Source organism: Colobus angolensis, unplaced genomic scaffold (genome assembly GCF_000951035.1).
Source record: "Colobus angolensis palliatus isolate OR3802 unplaced genomic scaffold, Cang.pa_1.0 Scaffold174, whole genome shotgun sequence".
NCBI classification, from domain to species: domain Eukaryota; kingdom Metazoa; phylum Chordata; class Mammalia; order Primates; family Cercopithecidae; genus Colobus; species Colobus angolensis.
In genome coordinates this window covers 4,567,752-4,585,116 of record NW_012114866.1, presented here as the reverse complement: position 1 = coordinate 4,585,116, position 17,365 = coordinate 4,567,752, and the positions used below count along the sequence as shown (strand labels likewise).

The following is a 17,365-nucleotide window of genomic DNA, read 5'->3' as shown; positions in this document are numbered from 1 at the left end:
ATATAATAATATATTATTATAATATATACTAATGGGCCCTATATGGAAGTTGGGTCAATAAATGACTTAGAAAATGTCTCCAAACCCTTTGAGATGGCTTACAAAATTACTACTGATTTGACTTTTGCTGATTGTTTATAGAACAATTCATAGAGTGCAAAAAAACACAGATTTGAAGTCACAGAAAATTACTTCTAAGGATTAAAATTTGATACACCACCTTCTAATTATAAAAAAAAAAAACTTCAAATTCTGCATCATGAATTCAGTGCCTCTTTACTCCTCTCCCTCCCTTTCTCTTGTAATTATTCCCTATCTCCTAATACTAGGCTTCCTGTTGAATTGCTAACAAAATCGAGGAAATGCCCAAGGAATTTAATTCAAACGCAAATGGAATTATTTGGGTTGCTTCTGTCTCTGCTTTTAAAAAGTCATAATATGAAACAGTGTGCTATTGCTGAAAGCCCCACAGACTTCTCAGCTTGACACCTTAAGTAATTTAGAAGACTAAGAGGGAAAAAAATCTGTGACTGGTTTACAGCTAATTTATTTACAACAACTCCAGAACTGAGAAAACCACCCACATTTGTATGCCCACAGAGAAAGAGAAATGAATTCTTTACAAAACAGTAGCACTTTTTGCCCTGCTGGTCCTTTGTTCTCATTTATTTTTCTTTTCTTTCCTCCTAATTTTAGGTAACTTCAATGGGATTTTAGTTACAATTCTAAATTTATTTGTGAATTCAACCTAAGTAGAAATTACACCGAAAGAAATGGGGCACCACCTTCATTGTTAAGCAATCTCTTGGAAATACATTATGTTGGAGAACTCCCCCAAAGACCGACAAAAAAATGTGTCTACAAACTGACTGGCAAACAAGTACCTATGCATTTGATTAGTCTGGGAATTATGGAAGATCCTTTGATAAAATAGGACAAAATACATTTTGTTTATGAAGTAAATTTAGGAGTAAGGCTTCATCTTTTAAAGTATTAATAAATACCATATCTTCAATATCAGCATTTTTTCCTTTTAAAGTTTACATAATATGTGACAATATGAACAATAGAAAGAATCCTGACTTGTTGGCTGCGGATTTTAAAGGAGGTTTTAATATTCTCAAAGGTCTCTTTTAGATCTTAACTTCTGCAATTCTATGATTCTTCATTCTCTTTTCCTATGTCATAGCATCATCATTTGACATGACATTTCATAGGCAAAAATGTCAAAGTAAATACTTGCAACACTGAACTAATGTTTCAAAAAGTAAAAGTCAGTCCCAGTCCAAGGGCATTTATTTAAAAACAAATGAAAATAGTCAATTCTATCAATCAGATAAGTTATATGTGGTCATATGTGTTTATATGTGTGTGGATTTAAATGATTTTGGAAGAATATACACCAAAATGTTACTATTTCTAGGTAATACTGTTGCTAGGTGTAGCTATACAAAATTGATTCTCTTTTTTTCAATTATAATTTAAGTTCTGGGATACATGTGTAGAACATGCAGTTTTGTTACATAGGTATACATGTGCCATGGGGGTTTGCTGCACCCATCAACCCGTCATCTACATTAGGCATTTCTCCTAATGCTATCCCATACCTAGGCCCCCAACCCCCCGACAGGCTCTGGTGTGTGATGTTCCCCTCCCTGTGCCAATGTGTTCTCATTGTTCAACTCCGACTTAGGAGTGAGAACATGCAGTGTATGGTTTTCTGTTCCTGTGTTAGTTTGCTAAGAATGATGGTTTCTAGCTTCATCCATGTCCCTGCAAAAGATATTAACTCATCCTTTTTTATGGCTGCATAGTATTTCACAGTGTATATGTGCCATATTTTCCTTATCCAGTCTATAATTAATGGACATTTGGGTTGGTTCCAAGTCTTTGCTAGTGTGAACAGTGCCACAATAAACATATGTGTGCATGTGTCTTTATAGTAGAATGATTTATATACCCATTAATGGGAATGTTGGGTCAAATGGTATTTCTAGTTCTAGATCCTTAAGGAATCGCCACACTGTCTTCCACAATGGTTGAACTAATTTACACTCCCACCAACAATGTAAAAGCGTTTCTACTTCTCCACATCCTCACCAGCATCTATTGTTTCCTGACTTTTTTAATGATCACCATTCTAACTGGCATGAGATGGTATCTCATTGTGGTTTTGATTTGCATTTCTCTAATGACTAGTGATGATGAGATTTTTTCATATGTTTGTTGTCTGCATAAATGTCTTTTTTGGAGAAGTGTCTGTTCATATCCTTCATCCACTTTTTGATGGGGTTGTTTTTTGCTTGTAAATTTAAGTTCTTTGTAGATTCTGGATATCAGCCCTTTGTCAGATGGATAGATTGCAAAAATTTTCTCCCATTCTGTATGCTGCCTGTTCAGTCTGATGAATTAGTTTCTTTTGCTGTACAGAAACTCTTTAGTATAATTAGATCCCATTTGTCAATTGTGGCTTTTGTTGCCACTGCTTTTGATGTTTCAGTCTTGAAGTCTTTGCCCATGCCTATGTCATGAATGGTATTGCCTAGGTTTTCTTCTAGTGTTTTTATGGTTTTAGGTCTTACATTTAAGTCTTTAATCCATCTTGAGTTAATTTTTGTATAAGGTATAAGGAAGGGATCCAGTTTCAGCTTTCTGCGTATGGCTAGCCAGTTTTCCCAACACCACTTATTAAATAGGGAATCCTTTCCCCATTGTTTGCTTTTGTCAGCTTTGTCAAAAATCAGATGGTTGTAGATGTGTGGTGTTATTTCTGAAGCCTCTGTTCTGTTCCATTGGTCTATATATCTGTTTTGGTACCAGTATTATGCTGTTTTGGTTACTGTAGCCTTGCAATAAAGCTTGAAGTCCAGTAGTGTGATGCCACCAGCTTTGTTCTTTTTGCTTAGGATTGTCTTAGCTTTGTGGGCTCTTTTTTTCTTCCATATGAAATTTAAAGTAGTTTTTTCCAGTTCTGGGGAAAAAGTCAACGGTAGCTTGATAGGGATAGCACTGAATCTATAAATTACTTTGGGCAGTATGGCCATTTTCACAATATTGATTCTTCCAATCCATGAGCATGGAATATTTTTCCATTTGTTTGAGTCCTCTCTTATTTCCTTAAGCAGTGGTTTGTAGTTCTCCTTGAAGAGGTCCTTCACATCTCTTGTAAGTTGGATTCCTAGGTATTTTATTCTCTTTGGGTCAATTGTGAATTGGAGTTCACTCATGATTTGGCTCTCTGTCTGTTATTGGTGTATAGGAATGCTTGTGATTTTTGCACATTGATTTTGTATCCTGAGACTTTGCTGAAGTTGGTTATCAGCTTAAGGAGACTTTGGACTGAGACGATGGGTTTTCTAAATATACAATCATGTCATCTGCAAACAGAGACAATTAGACTTCCTCTTTTCCTAATTGAATGCCCTTTATTTATTTCTCTTGCCTGATTGTCCTGACCAGAACTTCCAATACTATGTTGAATATGAGTGGTGAGAGAGGGCATCCTTGTGTTCTGCTGGTTTTCAAAGGGAATGCTTCCAGCTTTTGCCCATTCAGTATGATATTGGCTGTGGGTCTGTCATAAATAGCTCTTATTATTTTGAGATATGTTCCATCGATACCTAGCTTATTGACAGTTTTTAGCATGAAGGGCTACTGAATTTTGTTGAGGGCCTTTTCTGCATCTACTAAGATAATCATGTGATTTTTGCCATTGGTTCTGTTTATGTGATGGATTACGTGTATTGATTTGCATATGTTGAACCAGCCTTGCATCCTCGGGATGAAGCCAACTTGATCATGGTGGATAAGATTTTTGTTGTGCTGCTGGATTCAGTTTGCCAATATTTTATTGAGGATTTTTGCATCAATGTTCATCAGGGATATTGGCCTGAAGTTTCTATTTTTGTTGTCTCTGCTAAGTTTGGGTATTAGGATGATACTGGCCTCGTGAAATGAGTTAGGGAGGACTCCCTCTTTTTCTATTGTTTGGAATAGTTTCAGAAGGAATGGTACCAGCTCCACTTTGTACCTCTGGTAGAACACAGCTGTAAATCCATGTGGTCCGGAACTTTTTTTGGCTGGTAGGCTATTAATTGCTACCTCAATTTCAGAACTTGTATTGGTCTATTCAGGGATTCAACTTCTTCTGAGTTTACTTTTGGGAGCGTGTATGTGTCCAGGAACTTATCCATTTCTTCTAGATTTTCTAGTTTACTTGCGTAGAGGTGTTTATAGCATTCTCTGATGGTAGTTTGTATTTCTGTGGGATCAATGGTGATATCCCCTTTATCATTTTTTATTGCATCTATTTGATTCTTCTCTCTTTTCTTCTTTATTAGTCTGAGTAGCAGTCTATCTATTTTGTTGAACTTTTCAAAAAACCAGCTCCTATATTCATTGATTTTTTGAAGGATTTTTTTGTTTCTCTTATCTCCTGCAGTTCCGCTCGGATCTTAGTTATTTCCTGGCTTCTGCTAGCTTTTGAATTTCTTTGCTCCTGCTTCTCTAGTTCTTTTAAATATGAGGTTAGGGTGTTGATTTTAGATCTCTCCTGCTTTCTCTTGTGGGCATTTAGTGCTATAAATTTCCCTCTACACACTGCTTTAAATGTGTTCCAGAGATTCTGGTATGTTGTGTCTTTGTTCTCATCGGTTTCAAAGACCATCTTTATTTCTGTCTTCATTTCATTATTTACCCAGTAGTCATTCAGGAGCAGGTTGCTCAGTTTCCATGTAGTAGTGTGGTTTTGAGTGAGTTTCTTAAACCTGAGTTCTAATTTGATTGCACTGTGGTCTGAGAGACTGTTCGTTATGATTTCCATTCTTTTGCATTTGCTGAGGAGTGTTTTACTTCCAATTGTGTGGTCAATTTTAGAATAAGTGCAATGTGGTGCTGAGAAGAATGTATGTTCTGTTGATTTGGGGTGGAGACTTCTGTAGATGTCAATTAGGTCTGCTTGGTCCTGAGCTGAGTTCAAGTCCTGGATATCCTTGTAAATTTTATGTCTTGTTGGTCTGTCTGATATTGACAGTGGGGTGTTAAAGTCTCCCACTATTATTGTGTGGGAGTCTAAGTCTCTTTGTAGGTCTCTAAGAACTTGTTTTATGAATCTGGGTGCTCCTGTGTTGGGTGCATATATATTTAGGATAGTTAGCTCTTCTTGTTGAATTGATCCCTTTACCATTATGTAATGGCCTTCTTTGTCCCTTTTGATCTTTGTTGGCTTAAGTCTGTTTTATCAGAGACTAGTATTCTAACCCCAGCTTTTTTTTTCCATTTGCTTGGTAAACATTTCTGCATTCCTTTATTTTGAGCCTATGTGTGTCTTTCCATGTCGGATGGGTTTCCTGAATACAGCACATGAATGAGTCTTGACTCTTTATCCAATTTGCCAGTTTCTGTCTTTCAATTGAGGCATTTAGTCCATTTACATTTAAGATTAATATTGTTATGTATGAATTTGATCCTGCCATTATGATGCCAGCTGGTTATTTTGCCCATTAGTTGTTGCAGTTTATTCATAGCATCGATGGTCTTTACAATTTGGCATGTTTTTGCAGTGGCTGGTACCGGTTGATCCTTTCCATGTTTAGTGCTTCCTTCAGGATCTCTTGTAAGGCAGGCCTGGTGGTGACAAAATCTCTCAGCATTTGCTTGTCTATAAAGGATTTTATTTCTCCTTCATTTATGAAGCTTAGTTTGGCTGGATATGAAATTCTGGGTTGAAAATTATTTGAGTGTTGAATATCTGCCCCCACTCTCTTCTGGATTGCAGGGTTTCTGCCGAGAGATCCATTGGTAGTCTATGGGCTTCCCTTTTTGGGTAACCCGACCTTTCTCTCTGGCTACTCTTAACATTTTTTCCCTCATTTCAATGTGAATCTGACAATTATGTGTCTTGGGGTTGCTCTTCTCAAGGTGTATCTTTGTGGTGTTCTCTGTATTTCCTGAATTTGAATGTTGGCCTGCCTTGCTAAGTTGGGGAAATTCTCCTGGATAATATCCTGAAGAGTATTTTCCAACTTGGTTCCATCCTCCTTGTCACTTTCTGGTACACCAATCAAACGTACATTTGGTCTCTTAACATAGCCCTAGATTTCTTGGAAGTTTTGTTCATTTCTTTTCACTCATTTTTTCTCTAACCTTGTCTTCACATTTTATTTCATTGAGTTGATCTTCAGTCACTGATATCCTTTCTTCCACTTGATCAGTTTGGGTATTGATACTTGTGTGTACCTCATAAAGCTCTCCTGCTGTGTTTTTCAGCTCCATTTATGTTCTTCTCTAAACTGGTTATTCTAGTTAGCAATTCATCTAACCCTTTTTCAAGGTTCTTAGCTTCCTTGCATTGGGTTAGAACATGCTCCCTTAGCTTGGAGGAGTTTGTTATTACCCACCTTCTAAAACCTACTTCTGTCAAGTCATCAAACTCATTCTGTGTCCAGTTTTGTTCCCTTGCTGGCAAGGAGTTGTGATCCTTTGGAGGAGAAGAGGCATTCTGGTTTTTGGAATTTTCACTCTTTTTGCACTGGTTTCTCCCCATCTTCATGGATTTATCTACCTTTGGTCTTTGAAGTTGGTGACCTTCGACTGGGGTCTCTGAGTGGACGTCCTTTTTGTTTATGTTAATACTACTCCTTTCTGTTTGTTAGTTTTCCTTCTGACAGGTCCCTCTGCTCCAAGTCTGCTGGAGTTTCCTGGAGGTCTACTCCACACCCTGTTTGCCTGGGTATCACTGGTGGAGGCTGCAGAACAGCAAAGATTGCTGCCTGCTCCTTCCTCTAGAAGTTTTGTCCCAGAGGGGCACCCGCCAGATGCCAGTCTGAGCTCTGCTGTATGAGGTGCCTGTCAGCCCCTACTGGGAAGTGTCTCCCAGTCAGTTTACACAGGGGTCAGGGACTCACTTGAGGAGGCAGTCTGTCCCTTATCAGAGCTCAAACGCTGTGCTGGGAGAGCCACTGCTCTCTTCAGAGCTGCCAGGCAGGGTGGTTTGAGTGTGCTGAAGCTGTGCCCCCAACTGCCCTTCACCCCAGGTGCTCTGTCCCAGGGAGGTAGGGGTCTTATCTATAAGTCCCTGACTGGGGTGCTGTCTGTTTTTCAGAGATGCCCTGCCCAGAGAGGAGGGAATCTGGAGAGGCAGTCTGGCTACAGTGGCCTTGCTGAGCTGTGGTGGGCTCCGCCCAGTTTGAACTTCCCAGTGGCTTTGTTTACACTATGAGGGTAAAACCGCCATTCTACCCTCAGCAATGGTGGATGTCCCTCCTCCCACCAAGCTCGAGTGTTCCAGGTTGAGCTCAGACTGCTGTGCTAGCAGCAAGAATTTCAAGCCAGTGGATCTTAGCTTGCTGGGCACCATGGGGGTGGGACCCACCAAACCAGACCACTTGGCTCCCTGGCTTCAGCCCCCTTTCCAGGGGAGTGAACAGTTCTGTCTGGATGGCGTTCTGAGCACCACGGGAGTATGAAAAAAAATTCCTGTGGCTAGCTCAGAGACTGCCCAAACAGCCACCCAGTTTTGTGCCAGAAATCCAGAGTCCTGGTGGTTTGGGCACTGGAGTGAATCTCCTGTTCTGCGGGTTGTGAAGACCATGGGAAAAGCACAGGACCTGGGCTGGCGTGCATGGTACCGTCCCTAATGGCTTCCCTTGGCTAGAGGAGGGTATTCCCCCGACCCCTTGTGCTTCCCAGGTGCGGTGATGTTCCACCCTGCTTTGGCTCTCCCTCCTTGGGCTGCACCCACTGTCAAACCAGTCCCAATGAGATGAACTGGGTACCTCAGCTGGAAATGCAGAAATCACCTGCCTTCTGCATCAATCTCGCTGGGAGCTGCAGACCTGAGCTGTTCCTATTCAGCCATCTTGCCAGTCGATTCTCTTCTTTATACTTTTTGATAATGTCTAAATATTTCCCAATACAACTGTAAATTGTACAAGTATGAAAAAAAAGTATTTCCATTCAAAAATATAAAAATGTCAGAGGCATTTGAGCCAGAGCAACTCCATCTTGTATAGGGGCTAGGTAAAATAAGACTGAGACCTACTGGGCTGCATTCCCCGGAGGTTAGGCATTCTACCAGGATGAGATAGGTCAGCACAAGATACAGGTTACAAAGACCTTGCTGATAAAACAAGTTGCAATAAAGAAGTTGATCAAAACCCACCAAAATCAAGATGGTGATGAAAGTGACCTCTGATTCTCATTCACTGCTCATTATACACTAATTATAATGCATTAGCACATTAAAAGACACTCCTGCCAGAGCCATGACAGTTTACAAATGCCATGGCAACATCAGAAAGTTACTCTATATGGTCTAAAAAGGGGAGGAACCCTCAGTTCTGGGAATTGCCCACCCCTTTCCTGGAAAACTCATGAATAATCCATCCCTTATCTAGCATACAATCAAAAATTAACAATAAGTATAAGCAGCTGAGCAGCCCATGCCACTGCTCTGCCTGTGTAGTAGCCATTCTTTTATTCCTTTACTTTCTTAGTAAACTTGCTTTCACATTACTCTATGGATTTGTTGCCAATTCTCTTGCACAAGATCTAATCAATTTATTCATGTGGCTTCACTTCTCCTGGATGCCAGACAAGAGCTCTGGAGCCACAAGTATGATACAAAAGGATGTCATACTGGCCCTTTGCCCTCACTGGCGGAGGACAGCCGCTTCGCACAAAAGGGTGGAGGGCCCACTGAGCTGTTTACACCTAAGCCACAGTGGATGGCAGAGCTAAAAGAGCACTGTATCACATCCCCTGGGGCTTCGGGAGTACAGGCACCCCACCTGGATGCTGCCACGGGGCCTGTATGGAGTTTGCGCTGCCAGCACCCAAAGGAGTTCACTCTGGTTCCTGCACCCACTCACTTGTGCAGTCCCTCCTGTGAGGGGTGGAATGCAGCTGGTCCAAATGAGTGGAGTTTGATCCCCTGGAGCCACTGGTGCCGCTGGTGCTGAAGTGGCTGGCAGATTCAAGCGCTCATGCACGCCAGTTCCCACGAGGAGTTGAGAGCAGCAGGCTGAGTAAAGGAGGCACCCCCTGTTGGGAGTCCCACAAAGCAATCAGGGAAATATCTTGCTTCAAAAGCGGAAACATCTGCCCTAACAAAAGTGGCAACTGGCTGGTTTGGGTAAGGCATATCCTATCCCTGCTATTCCGCACTATATGAGGCTTTCTCTGGATAACTCTCAAGTTCAAGAACAGTTCATCTTCACTGTAATTACAAGAATACTTTTTCTAGACCCTACTCCCTGTCATATTTAAGGCCATGGCCTCTGGCATGATGAACATTAGTTACTGAATGCCATATTTCTAAAGGAAAGAAGGAACAAGTTAAGCTACCTAGATCTTGAGAAAGACTTCAGAAACAATTGTGTCTAACAGTCAAGAAAGAAAATATGGAAATAGAAGTGGCACAATATTGCTCAAAATCTTCAGTAACTTCTTGTTAATTTCAGGATAAAATACTGACAGCATTATCAAAATAGGAGGTAAAGGAGGAAGTGAAGTAAACCAGATATATGTGTTTTGAAAAAACTTTCCAAAATGATTCCGACATATTAGTGCCCATTCCTATGAAGCATTTTTGAGATAGATAACATCATCTCTATATACTGAATAGATAGTATACATACCTCAAAGGTCAATTTGTATTAGGTGTAGAAATATGAGAAGCATAATGGCTAAGCCATTATGCTGCCCCAAAAGATGACCAAATATGAATATATAATCAGCAGTGAACATCAAGGAAAAAAAACTGAGTTCAAAGTAGGGGCCATCACTTTCAAAATATAATTTTTTTCTAGTCATGATTAGCCCAGTTTTTCTCAGACTTGAGTTTTTAATGTAAAAATAATTATAATTGTCCAATGTTGCTTTAAATACTCATATTTTAATGCCACATAAATACATACTAATGAAATTAGATCTAAACTATTGTGCATATAGTTTCTTTATAACTATTAAATTAATATAAATTCACAAATTAAATATATTTTAAAACTACAAAAACATTGACATTCAAATTAATAACATTAATTTCACAACAAAGATGATGTTGTTTAGCTGAAATGGTACTGACGCTGCATGCAAATAATATAAAGTTCACAAATAAATTTAATTATTTTCTAAATTTTTGTTTCAATAATAAGAGTATTCCTAGTCAAGGCTTCCAGAGTAACAATGTGCCACACTGAGTAGCTGAAGATCTTATCCCACTACAAATATAAACAGAATGCTGGATAAAAAATAGCCCACAAATACTAAGTATATATCAAAACTAAAAAGAAAAAAGTACAAATCCTCAGGCAAAAGAAAAATTGAGGTAACTCAAGTCACAACAATAAGCCAAGAAGCTAAGAATTCAGTGGTAAAAGGGAGTATCAGGTCCAAATACATATACCTCTAAGGCCTTGAGATCACAATTTTAATGGTAAGCAGGAACTAAGGCAGGATCTGAAAATAAAACTCCTTTCACTGGAACCTGAAAGGCTCCTATTCATGAAATGGGACTTCAAAGAAAAAAAAGAAAAGTCTTCAGCATCTAGCCCAAGGCAAGAATGTTCATCTTCTCTGCTGAGTGCTGTTAGTAGAAAGGAGAAGCCTTCTGTGAGAAGTAAAAATTCCAATCTCACACCAACCATGAATGGTGCTACAAGGACCTCAAACCAAAATATTAACAAAAAACTGGCCTCAGAACAGTGGAACTCCTGGAATACCCAAAAGAAATAAATGCAAAACTCATTTCTAGGTATATTTCTATAACACATATGGCTGTTATGGAAAACCAGACTTCTGCTGAAAATTAACTCACGAAGTTTACAAATCATCTGAGAACTTTTTACTTACCAAAAGGGAGTATCAGTAGATGCAACAAATGGTTAAAACAGCACCCTCCCAAAAAAAAGCTTAAAAAAAAAAATCTGATATTTTTAAATAATTATTCTTGATATTATTTAAACAATAAAAGAAATAGAGTTATACTGAAAGACCTTCCAATGAAAAATAGTGACTTAAATAAAACGAAGAGAACTTCTAAAACGGCATTAGCATTTTTAAATCTCAACATATAGATTAATTAGTAAATTAGATATCGCTGAAGAAAAAATTATTACATGGGAAGATGGACTTAAGAAAACTACCCAAAATCCAATACAATAAAGAAATGGAAAATATAATGAGAGAATGAATATTAATAAGATTATATTTATAATGAATGAATGAATATTAATAAGAAACATATTTAATAATAATAATAAATTATTATTAACATATTAATAAGAAACTTATTAATAAGAATAAGAAACAGTCATCTGTCTATTTAAATAGGCATTCCAAGATAGAATAGGAAAGAGAAAATATTGAAGAGAAAATAGCTAAGAATTTGCCCAAAATGATTAAAAACATGATTAAATTCAAGAAACAAATCTCACACAAAGAATTAAAAAGAAATCCACACTGGATACATCATTGAGAAACTTCAGATAATTAAAGACAAAAATAAAATACTAAAAGCAACCTCAGAGAAATGATACATTGAATGCAACAGAAAAACAATTACATGGAGAATGCCCTAATTATAATTTAATTTATTCACAAATATTTATTGAATGCCAGGCACTGTTTTAGTTCCTGAGGATATAGCAGTGAACAAAACAGACAAAAATTCTTGCCTTAGTGGAGCCTATATACTGGTGATAGAAATAGAATAATATCTGCAAAGAACAAATATTAAACAAATGTGAATTCTAAATTCACTTTTTTCTTTCATTCAATAAATACTTATTAGGTACCTTTTATGTGCCAAACACTGTTTTAGATGTTGTGACACATTAATGAAAAGGGGAAAAAAATTCCTAACTTCATTAAGCTTATATCATATGTAAATATATAAATAATAGACATAAAAATAGTTTTTAAATTAACATGTTGGACTATAATAAGTGCTTTTTTTTTTGGAGGTACACAACATCATGCCTGGCTAATCTTTTTGTATTTTTGGTAGAAATGGGGTTTCACCATGTTGGCCAGGCTGCTGTCGAACTGCTTACCTCAAGTGATTCACCCTCCTCAGCCTTCCCAAGTGCTGGGATTATAGGCACAAGCCACCATACCTGGCAATAAGTGCTATTTTTTGCAGTTGAGTACAGTAAGGAGGGTGAAGAGCTGCTAGCAGTTGGAGTTGAGGCTACAAGAGGTTGTAATTTTAAATAAGTTAAAAATTAAGACTTACTAAGAAGGTAACTTTTGAGTAAGGACTTGAAGGAGTTCCAGCTAAACTGCATTGAAGAATAAAATAACTACATCTGCAGATGAAAAATTGATATTAATAGACTCTTACTGAAAGTGACTAAATGATGTGTGGAAGAAATTATATACAAAGGAGTGGAATATAAAATGCAATGTTTATAGTCAATAGTCCTTTCATGTACACATTATACATGTATAAAATTATCTATATAACAGATAACACTCATCTCTCAACAAATACTAAACACCAAGAATAAGTGTACAGAATATAAAGCAATAAAATTGGAGAAAAAAAGTAGAAAGAAAATCAATTTAAGAATTACATTTAATTTCTACATAAAAATTGTGTTACATTCAGCATCTTCTACTTGCTAAAAAATATATTAATAAAAATTATACTGCTAAATATTCATAGTTTGTTTCCATTTTATATGGATATATACAATATTTAGAAAGTAACAGCATGACATACAAAAATACGTGGCTTGCAGATAAAGTAGTACTTACCAGGAAAAGTTATAGCCAAAAAGTATATATTTGAGAAGAAAAAATACTAAAAACTTCTATCCAAGATCTCAACCCAAGAAGTTTTTAAAAGCACAATAGAGTAAAATAAAAGAAAGTAGAAGAAAAAAATAATAATAATGGGAATCATATTTAACAAAATAGAAATAAAGAATAGTATAAAGCAAATTAACAAAAAAAGGGTCTTTGAAAACAATAGTTGTCATCAAAATTCTGATAGTATTGAACATAAAAAATATTAGAGAAAATAAAATAATATTAAATATGAAAAATAAACAATTACAAGTAGAGATTTAAAAACCATAAGAGAATATTATGAACTAACTTAAGCCAAGAAATTTGAAAACAGACAGACTGGGCAAGTTCCTGGAAAAAATATAATTGAAATTGCCTTTGCAAAGATTATGACAGTGGAAGAAGTCTAGCATAGCTGACTCCATTTGATTCTAACCTCACAAGCTGGCTGTCCTCACTCATTCTTAAGTATAGGCTAAGCTAACTATGGGCAGAATTTAGTTCATAGCGTGGCTTTGAAGGAAGGAAGACAACAGTCCCTCCCTAAAACTAACCCTCTCCTTGCTCAAGGACAAAAACTTCCTTTGTAAAACTAACGAAAGCCCACAAGATTAGGACTGGCGGGAGCTGAATTCTGCTAAGATGTAGACACAGTTTGCCTTTCTATGATCATTTACTGCACCAGAGGTCACAAGATTTGCAACTTCCCCAATTGTTCCTATAGGTAACATCATTGTTTAGAACCTAAGGCTGGTCTTTGAGATGTTTTTTTCAGACTTTTGCGTGCTGACAACCAACTGACTCCACCTGGACCTGTGAATCATGACTCAACCAGTCCCATGGCTCTCACCCAGAGGCTGACACTGCACAAGGATCATTTTTCCACACACACACGATTTAACTTTTAACCAGTCTGCTGCACCAATTCCCTAGCCCCTCTGCTCCCAAAGTATCCTTGAAAAACCTAACCTCTAAGCCTTTGGGGAGATGGAGTTGAGTAATAACTCCTGTCCTCCCACTTGGCTGCCTCATGATAATTAAACTCTACTACAATAACACTGTCTCAAGTGCATTGGGTTTGTCTGCGCAGTGGACAAGAAGAACCCATCAGGCAATTACATAATTTACTTAAACTGACTAAAACTAAATATACTACTTAAATAGATCTATAACCATTTAAGACATTGAATCAGAAGTCATAAAATTGACCTACAGAAAAAAACACCATGCACAGATGGTTTCACAAAAAACTTTTACTACACCTTCAGACAACTGAGATCCCCTATCTTATACAAAATGTTCCAGGGAGTAGAATTCTTTATAAAGCTCATGTAACCTCAATGCAATAACTTTATAAAACTTTGACCTTCACATTGTTGAGGTGCAGAGAATGATACCCCAACATACAGTGCTTTGGCACACTGACCACTCCTAATTAAAAGAAATCAGAAGGCCTTAGAAGCTGCCTAATTTTCTAAGCATCTCTTGTTTTCTCCCACCCACCTACAAGTACAAGGAGGGACTCTCTCTGGAATTTTATCTGACTAAAGAAACTTCTTTCCAAAAGATAAGCAATTGTCTTACTGAATAACCAGAAAAAAATTAACCACTGGAGAAGAGACTAACAGTCACTGCCACACCCACAGAAACTTTTCATCTGTTCCATGGAGTAACTCCAAGAGATTATCTAGGGAACTCTATCTGCATAATAAGACAACATTTGTTCACAGGCCCCTCATTTTTCTGCCACCTCCCTCAGAGATGAGAAGGACTTTGCTCCAGGCAAGTGTCCTTTTGGTTTATTTATTTCCCCTGAAAGTTATTCACTATTTCATCACAATTGTCTACACCTCCCATTTCTCTTCTGCCCTGGGAAGAAGGCATTTGAGCCTCAACCATCTGGCCCCTCTTTGAATTTTACATCTGTGGGGATTCTCATGTTCATATATACATAAATAAATTTGTAAGCCCTTTTTTTATTAATCTATTGTCAGTCATTTCAGTAAACCTTTACAGAGGGTGGAAGGGAAGCTTTCCCTCCACCTACACAACATAAAGATGAGATTTACGTTGAGATATTGTTGAAACTGGCATTATATGGTTATCTAATACAATGTTCTAGGAATCAAATACAAGAAGTCTAATAGATCCCGGCTGACGGTGGACAACAAAGATGGCGGCAGGATCCAGCAATTACTGGGAAGACCTCAGGAAACAGGCTGGACAAATGGAAAATGAACTTGACCTTAAACTAGTTTCCTTCAGCAAACTATGTACAAGTTACAGTCATAGCAGTACCCGAGATGGAAGACGCAACAGGTATAGCTGTGATACAACACCCCTTTTAAATGGATCAAGCCAAAACAGAATGTTTGAGACAACAGCAATTGAGATTGAACAACTTTTGGCAAGGCTTACAGGGTAAACGATAAAATGACAGAATATACCAACAGTGCAGGTGTTCCCTCCTTGAATGCGGCCCTGATGCATACATTATAGTGTCTTAGAGACATATTGCAGGATTATACACATGAATTCCATAAAACCAAAGCAAACTTTATGGCAATACAGGAAAGGGAGAATCTCATGGGATCAGTACAAAAAGGTATTGAATCATATAAAAGTGGGTCTGGAGTAAACAACAGAAGAACTGAGATATTTTTGAAAGAACATGACCACCTTCGAAACTCAGATTGTCTGATAGAAGAGACAATAAGCATTGCTATGGCAACAAAAGAAAATATGACTTCACAGAGAGGAATGTTGAAGTCAATTTACAGCAAAATGAACACTTTGACCAATCGTTTTCCTGCTGTAAACAGCCTGATCCAGAGGATCAACCTGAGGAAGCGGTGGGACTTGCTCATCCTAGGGGGTGTTATTGGGATCTGTACCATCCTGTTGCTGCTGTATGCATTCCATTGATGGGAAATCTGCAGGGATTCTTGACAACCACCACTTTCACACCCTAGTCTGGAATAAGGAAACGTCCAAGGGAGAAGTTGACTGTCTTGATAATTAGCCTGACCAGCAGGATGAATGCAAGGCTGACAGTGATGGACTCTGTGACATGGTCAGGTTGAGCTGAAGCCACAGTTTTTCTGTGCTGTCTTTTCTAACACATTTTTCTGTTTTTAATTTAAAAACACCAAAAAGGTTTTCAGTTGCTTTTGTCTCCTAGGAGGCAAGTAAACCAATCAAAAACAGAGTTTTCTGTGTTTCCATGATAGTGTTGAAGTCTGATGACAAGCCAGGTCTTACAGCTGGGCTCTTCAGAAAACCAGGTTTCTATATCCAAAGACTGCTTTTCTTTTAGCTACCAGATTGGATTGTGAATAAAAATAATTCTTGTCCTCTTATTTTACACTCACAATGAGAAATTGCAAGTTCTTTCTTGATAATTTGTGCTATAGATTTCTGCTCTGTGTCCTCAACTCTGTTGATATTTAAGGAAAATTCTGTTTTCCATTGATTCTTTGAGATGCTGTTGGACCAACTTCAGCACGTTTGAGGTTGTCTGAAATAGAGATCACTGTAAAACTGTCTTTTTTTTCTTTTAAATTACAAGTACACTGGGGTTAATTGTATTGCTGGAAAAACATCAAGAATGACAGTCTCGTATTTAAGGCACCAGTCATTGTTTCCATTTTTTAAAAATTCTTCCCTTGGATTAATATTTTTTACTGAAAAGAAATGAAATCTCAGTTCCACTAGGATAAAATAAATGAATCGCCAGTGTCTGTAAGTGCCCCCACTGCTCATCATCATACCAGCATTGACACTGGTAACTGAAGAAAGGGACTGCTCAGTTTCTAATGTGATCTATTCAAAAAGCCACATATAAAAAGGCATTGAGGGCTCACTGTCCAGAGAATTCCATTTGTAAATGCTCCACAATGTATAGGCAAAAGTTTAAGGACTACTGCCTAATGTACCAGGAGTCCCGTGTTCTGTGAAAATCTGTTCATTCCAAATCTGTTAAGCATTTCCAAACATCCAGAGAATGGTTTCACTGTTGAGGGTGCATGTGGCAGAATCTGTCTCTCTCTGCACCTGTCTTCTGTTACCATCCCTGGACAGTGACAGATTTTAAACCAGCCACCAGAATTATTTTTGAGTTAAAAATTTCTTAATTTCTGTAAATTCATGACTTGTCTTACTGAACTACAACCTGGCTTGTAGACTTCCAGCATCTACACTTCTGCTCTTCACCATTGGAATTCACTGTGGTATTTATAGTATTGGCTTCAGTCTGAGCCACAGGGAATAAAAGGATATCAGCATATAGTTCTCAGCTACATCATAGTATAGAGATGCTGTTATTCAGGTGAGCTTGCTCATGGGTGGACTAACACCTGGTTTGGTACAGAGACTGAGAAGTTTTTCATTCTGGTGTCAAAGTTTTTTACCTTATGGGTGTGAAAGACATTTGATATATTTTTCTTAACTATGGGGTTTATTTTTCTAAATATGAGTTGATTGTTCATTGATTCAGGGTACCCTTAAAAGAAAAGTTTTCCCATTGTGAACTTTAAAGGATCAGGGAAGTAAGTTCATTGATTAAATTCTCTGT

At 37.8% G+C, this 17,365-nt stretch overlaps 1 protein-coding gene and 1 pseudogene across 2 annotated transcripts in view; one reads left to right on the top strand and one right to left on the bottom strand.

The window, feature by feature from the left end:
* The window catches only part of DLG2 (discs, large homolog 2 (Drosophila)), a 2,293,993-nt gene that overhangs the window by 2,190,828 nt on the left and 85,800 nt on the right, over positions 1-17,365 (bottom strand). The gene's annotated exons all lie outside the window — the stretch shown is intronic.
* On the top strand, positions 14,966-15,932 carry LOC105509331 (annotated as a pseudogene). Its single transcript, XR_001001419.1, has one exon. The product of XR_001001419.1 is annotated as a Golgi SNAP receptor complex member 1 pseudogene (transcript).